The 6,941-nt window shown below is 37.3% G+C and overlaps 1 long non-coding RNA gene across 1 annotated transcript; it reads right to left on the bottom strand.

Moving 5' to 3' along the window:
* Window positions 1-1,797: 1,797 nt before the first annotated feature.
* On the bottom strand, window positions 1,798-5,315 carry LOC132820383 (uncharacterized). Its single transcript, XR_009645192.1, has 3 exons — window positions 5,206-5,315; window positions 3,562-3,656; window positions 1,798-1,897 (listed from the first exon to the last, which is right to left on the bottom strand). It is a non-coding gene; the product is annotated as an uncharacterized LOC132820383 (long non-coding RNA).
* Window positions 5,316-6,941: the final 1,626 nt, after the last annotated feature.

The raw sequence follows: 6,941 nt of genomic DNA, 5'->3' as shown, positions 1-6,941 counted from the left end.
GCATATCTGGTCAGCATGGACGAGTTGGACCAAAGGGTCCGTTTCCGTGCTGTACATCTCTATGCCTCTATATCATCATTTGTTTTACCAGTTTTCATTCAGCCCATGTTGAACCTGGCCATTTTATTTTTCTATTGTAACTGTAAACATTTTTATGATGTCTTTTGGACCAGACCAAACCCCCTTCAAATATATAAAGGAAATAGCTTGGACCCTAAGCTTAAAAATGTGTTGCTGGAAAAGTGCAGCAGGTCAGGCAGCATCAAAGGAGAAGGAGAATCGATGTTTTAGGCATATGCCCTTAACGTTGATTCTCCTTCTCCTTTGATGCTGCCTGACCTGCTGCGCTTTTCCAGCAACACATTTTTAAGCTCTGATCCCCAGCATCTGCAGTCCTCACTTTTTCCCTAAGCTTAAAGGCAAGGTGCTGTCTTCCAAATGTAATTCAATCGGTCGCGCCACTGGGCTTGAAGCAAAACACACTTTGTTCTGACACCCAGTTAAAATATAAACAAAAAGAAAAAAATTGGTATAACTTCAACTCCATTGGAAAACTTAACAGAGCAATAGACTATTTAACTACCTATCAGCAACTGTTCAAACTTAGGTACATCCCATAAACAAACCCTTGCAAAGCCAAATTCAGTAAAATAGATTGTCTCACATGAAATGTTCTCCAGTCCAGGAAAAAGAACACCTAGAGAAAACACTGTCAGAGACAGAGAACTCAAGGTTTTTGCCGTAGCTGAGTGAAATATATTAGCTTCCACAACCAACTTCAAACAACCAAAAGCTAAACTAAAACCCTGGTTCTGTGGGTGTCTGACTCCACCCAGTCATGTTGCTTTATTTTTCTAATTTTTTTTAAAAAAAGAACCTAGGCCTTCACAAGTTGTTTACTTTATTGGCTTGGAAGAGTCAACACATTACCTGTCTCAAAATCTCTTTTCAAAGAAAAGGGACAAAATACATCTCTTCCAGCCATAGTATCATTACTGTTGATTTTGCACATTCATTTTAATACACAAATTTTTATACTTCTTGCCAGCTGTTTTCCCAGTTTTCAAGATTTTTACATCTGTCAGGATCTGTGCTTTTTGTTTTGCATTTCACATGCATTCCATTTTAGTTTTGTCTTGACTTTCTAGCAAACAGAGCTCATATCCTTTGGGGTACAGAACTAGTTTATACAACAAATGATTTATTGAACATCTTCCAGTGATCATCTTTTTTAATCTATTAATAGATTTGTCCAATTTACTACTGTCTTTGCCACATCACATCAAAGTCAGTCTTACCAAAATCTAAAAGCTCAAACATGAGTTGAGCGCAATCATGTTATTACCGCTATTAGTTAAATATTCCCTTATTATTAGGCTGTTATCAATGTCAAATATGGCATGCCTTGATGGATTAGGCCATATTGTCTCAGAAAAGTATCCTGAATACACTTAAGAAATTTCCACCTTTCTGAAATCTGCTTGCTTGCTTATTCCAATGTAAAAGTTAAAATTGCCCTTATTAAAACCATCTAGCCTTTGCTACATGCTGGTCTGTTCTCTGCATTTGTATTATCGACCATTTCACAGTTGGTCCCAGGAGACCAATAAAACGACCTACATTTTAAGTTTTTTTATTTCTACTCATTGTCACCACTGCTTGTTTTACTTGAATTTTGAAAGCTCTAATTAGCACAGCTTTATAGTATATTTGTGCATGTGTAATAGGGTAAACGAGTGAAATTAAAACACGCGCAGACATGCTCAAATGAAAAAAAAAGCACATACATACCCAGATTCAACCACTAAATACCAAGCACAGAATTCCTTGAGAAGGCACAAGTCAATGCTTGTGGGTCTGTTTCAGCATGCAGCCCCGCCTTCTTCGCGTGTGCTGACTGATATCAGAAACACACCAGTAAGCAAAATTTCAACCACTTCCTTGCTAAATAAACTGCAGTGCAGCTCTGCATTGCATAGTTCTCCCAAACCCCAGATTTGCCCTGCATCTGCTGCCAAACTCCAGCATTTCTATTGAAACCCATTTAACAATGTTGCCAAAGCCTAGTTCTGTCTCTACTTCTCTGCAGGGTAGGACCTCAAATGGTTTCTTCTAAAATCAAATATCTAACTCAATCGTTGCATCTTGTATACTGTTTAAATAAAAAATGACTCTGCATTCTCAACATTAAAGTAGTTAGGAGTAAAACTTATAGTACATAAAATATGAATATTAACCATTCATTTATGGTTTTCACAAATAATGGCAGTATTGGAACTTCAGCTTGAGATAGATCAAGGGTGAGCTCCATGGATTCTTAGATTCAGGAACTTGATAAAGTGCTCTGTTTAATTAGACAGAATGCCATACTTATTCATCAGGAGCTGATTTATGTCTAAGAGGCATCATACTGTTTTCAGAACCATGGGAAAACCAGAGAACTTCACGGACAGCCTTCAAGTCATATTTATCAGTTGCTTCATGAAGTTTTGCAGCCTAGTTCTCATCATTTGTTTTTCAAATCTCTTAGTTTGGCCTGTAGTATCTGTTTTGCTTAATGATATCTGGCTTCTCTAGTTGGTGACTTTTTTAATCCAATAAATAGGTTTTGCAATCATTGTATGCATCTAGTGGTAGTTGGATCCATCTTGCTACTTGTGTTTAATAAATTCAAATATCAGGGACGCCATGATATGAGTTACATCACAACTCCTTTTTCAATAATTTTCAATGTCTATGTTATGTTCTGAAATGCCAGCAAGCTTGATAGCTAAGTTTTGTACCAGTTCCCATTTCTTGGTCAAGTCCTTTAGGATAGTTAAATCAAGCATCCTCTGTGGTTTGACTGTATCATAGCATTTTATTGATGTTAACTTCAAGGACAAGAAGCTCCTGTCAAGCCAATGGTCTGATTACTCAAAGTCTCTAAGGCACCCAGGTACAATGAAAGCACTTCCTTGGTGTCACAAAGCGAGCCCCTCTTTTTCCTAAAAGCAGTCCCTTGGCTCAAGGAGACTCTGTCCTTGATTTTTTTCAGAGAGGCAATAAACCGGGCCGGGCTCCAATCAGTCTGGTTTGGTACAGAGATGAAAAGATTTTGAGAGGCTTTTTGTTTACATGTAAACAGATGAGACTTCAGGCCAAAGTGGTCATGTTTTATAAGTGACCTGTATAATGAAAGGGGAGTTGTCAGCTCTCTAGCTGAGCTGAGCAGTTTTAGTTCCATCTTGAACCGGTTGTAAGTTCAACAGGGAGCTGTGTGGAAACTCTCTCTTTTCTGACCTTCAACTTCAACCTGTAAACATGTATTCCATTTATACTGGTTTTTAAAGGGAGAGTGCTTATTAGGACTGTTGTGTATATTCAAAACAGCATAGTTAAGGCAAGTTAGATAGTAGTCAACCTAGCTAGCTTACTCCAGGTAATGTTCACTGTACACTTACTGAAACAAATTGCAAAGTCATAGTCTGGGGCTGCCTGCTTAAGAACGTTTTGAGTGGTCTGATGTAGTCCATAACATTGGTGTGTCCCTGTTGTTTTGAAGATATGTGTGAACTATACCTTTTCAGAGAGTTAAAAGCTAGCAGCAACAGCATCAAGGGTTCTCAATCAGACACAATGTAACATGTGCTTTAGCTACTGGAGTAGCTGGTTGCCTGGAAATGACAAAAAAAGATTTAAATTAGGCCGATCTGTTTAAATTATTCCCCCAAAAAATACCAATTTCCAATCAAGATTGAATTGAGATACTGACAATCTTAAAAGCAAATGACACAATCAATGCTCTTTGGTTTAAGACTGGGGAAAATTGAACAGTTGGGAGGAGAACTGCCAAGCCACCGCAAGTAGAAGACTGCCGGAAAATAAGGTCTCTTAAAAGTACCTTTTTGATCAGCAACCTGTGAATCAGAATTCCTAAGAAGAAAAGAAGATACAGGAAGATCCAAATAGAAGAACCAAAAGCTGCCTAGTTTCGAGATAAGAAGTGTGGTTTTGTAAATCTTAATTGAGAGTTTTATCGGACTAGTATTATAAAGGGAAGGTAAAAGATAGGTTAGAGTAAGGACTTGTACATAGCTGTTAGTTAATTGTTCTCTGTTATACTTTAAGAAATAAAGTTGTTAATTTTTACTTTAAGTAGTTCTTGGCCACTCAATTTTTAACAGATTACTGCACAGGATAAATCTTTTCTGTGTTGCTGGTTTTAAAATAAGCAGGAGAATTTACCCTGAGTCGTAACACTGTTGAAAATAATGTAGTACACCATGTGCCAAAATTTTTTAGCATACGTGCATTCACGTTGCTTTCAGTTTGATAGCTTGTTGTTTTGTCACTTTGCAAGGATATTAGTGATTGACTCATGGTACTTTGAATAAGGTTTTTTAGAAGCCAGTATGCAATACTCAGCAGTGCCTGAACGTCAACAATGACATGCAGAGATGATATCAAAAATTTATGTTAGCATAATCAGAGGAGCATCTCACCAAAACAAAACTCATCACCTTTGATGATTACAATACATGTGCCGGTATTGACTATAAGACAAATAATGGAACACTATAACATTGGTAGACTGGCCAAAATCACCTTTCTGTAGTGAGTTTGATTTTTACCATCTTATACACAGGGGAGAAGTTTATAAAATGAAGGCAGCAGGATGGTGGTGTGGGGAGTGGTGTGAGACAGTAAAATTGTGGGGATCTGAATTGGATTGGCACCCTGACGAGTTTTATTGCCATGGAGTTTGCCAATGGCAGAAAAAGGCCACAGTCAGACATCCTGCTACTAGGGAGATGTGGAAACATATCTAAATATCCAAATGCCCTTGAAAGAGTATTTAGCATGGTTTTTGACATTTTGCCAACTGACCCTTGTCAGTTGGTGCCAACGTAGCAGCCAGGGTGACAGGAGACATTTGTTTGTCCAATTGGTGCAAGGATTTCCTGTCCAACAAGTTAATTTTTAATAAATTTGTCCACCCTACCTGGAGATTGCTACAGGATATGCCTTAGTAGGATCACTACTTCTAATGGGATCGATGAATCAACCTTTTGATTGGATCGGCAATTCGGGGAGGCAGGCACAAATTCATATATAATTACAAATGTTCTTAATATGGCTATTTAAGTCCATGCAACATTGGTTCAATATATTCCAGTTTTAAAAGGAGAACCAGTGTATAATCTTAAAGGTTAAAAGCAATACCTTGAATGTTGAAATAAAAACATCATATGCTGGAAAATGCACCAGTCCAGTCAGCTTTCAAGAAGACATCCGATACTTAAGGTAGAACCATCAGTCAGGAGTGTACAGAATACTCTACACAAAATATTAAAATTTATTTCTTCTTTCTGGATCCTGCAAAAAAGATTCTTTCTTTTTAAAACAGTTTATTTAGAATGAATTTATCAATGAATTATCCTACTTTTGGTTTTAAGAAATAATATATCACTTTCTTAGTGACATTTTCTAAAGAGAACAAATATAAATATGTGGTCTGAGGCTTGTTTGACTCAGAATGCACAATAATGGTTATTGTGACCTGTCTAGAGATAAAGCCTTGTCATGAAGCACATTACTACCACTATAAAAGGAAAATTGGGAGAAGTACAGTTATGGAAATGGCACTTCTATATTTCATAATATCTCTAAAGTAAATTACTTCTCAGTCTAACTACTCGGCCACTTCGCCAGCATGCTCACTCAGTTCAAAAGAGAATTAGATGATAAGTTGAATAGAAACAATGTACAGGGCAATGGGAAAAAGGCAAGAAAGTGGCACTAAGTGATAATGCTCATTTGGAGAGCTGGTATACCCATGGACAAATGGCCTCCTTCAGCACCATAACAGTTCTGTGATTCTGCATGATTCACACCTATTTGGTTGCCTCCTGACCCAAATAATTCACAGCCCACCTGTTTGTTCCCCATCTCAATCTATTTTCTTGCCCATAAATTTTACCAAGATATGAAACAGGGAGTTGGAACATGAATCAAAAGATGGCAAAGCTAGTTAAGAGGAACAAAAGGTAATGAAATCTTAAATGTGGATGGGAAAGAAATGTGGGGGAGAAAAACTATAAGTGTGATGGAAGGGACAAAGTAATTATGTGAATAGCAAAAAATGTATTTGCAGCCTTAACAGTACATTATCCTTATCAAGTGGGACATTAGCTTTTGGTGAAATTTTCAAGTGAATAAAATTGTGTTTAAGAGAAAATTATCAGCAAGTGTAGATATGTAAAAAATAAAATATCTTCTCACAATTAAATGTTGGTAAATTTCCCTGATGAAATGCAGTGGCTACACACTAGTTGGCAAGACACCACCACTGAAAATCTGTTCTCTACCTATAAACTCTTCACTATCTCCTCACCTATATGTCTGCTAATGCACTTCTTGCCTACAAACTAAGCAAAGTTCAGGGTCTTGCCACCAACTAGAGCACTGGATTAGCACTTTCATTGTATATGCTCTAAGCACTTAACTCAGTTCTGTGCTTTAGTCACGTCCAGATCAGGAAATGATCTTGGAACCTGGTTGCGTATTCAAGACTGCTTTCCCATTCTTCATGCATTCAGCTCCAATTTTTTTCCTTCAGTGTCCACACAGCACACTACTTAGCCATGCACTTGCATTTGATGCTTTCATCTTAACTCATTTCATGCTCCAGCAATCCTCACTAGTCCCAGTTTCCAACCTGAGAGCCCAGCAAAAGTACAAAAAAAAGTTTAGCTTTGAGACATATCTTGTATTTCAAATGCTTTGAGACAATCACATTAAAATTACATTCCGCCCAACTCAACAAACAATTTGCAGTGTGAAATACTCAACACATACTCATCGAGTATTCTTATTAAAAATCTTACATCTGCAAGTACTTGTTTACGAAAACATTTGCCTGTTGTTGCATTATTGCCTCAGTTATAAATTCCTATATA

The sequence above is a fragment of the Hemiscyllium ocellatum genome, chromosome 11 (assembly GCF_020745735.1).
Source record: "Hemiscyllium ocellatum isolate sHemOce1 chromosome 11, sHemOce1.pat.X.cur, whole genome shotgun sequence".
NCBI classification, from domain to species: domain Eukaryota; kingdom Metazoa; phylum Chordata; class Chondrichthyes; order Orectolobiformes; family Hemiscylliidae; genus Hemiscyllium; species Hemiscyllium ocellatum.
Note: the sequence above shows the minus strand (reverse complement) of the source record. Positions and strands in the feature narration are given on the sequence as shown.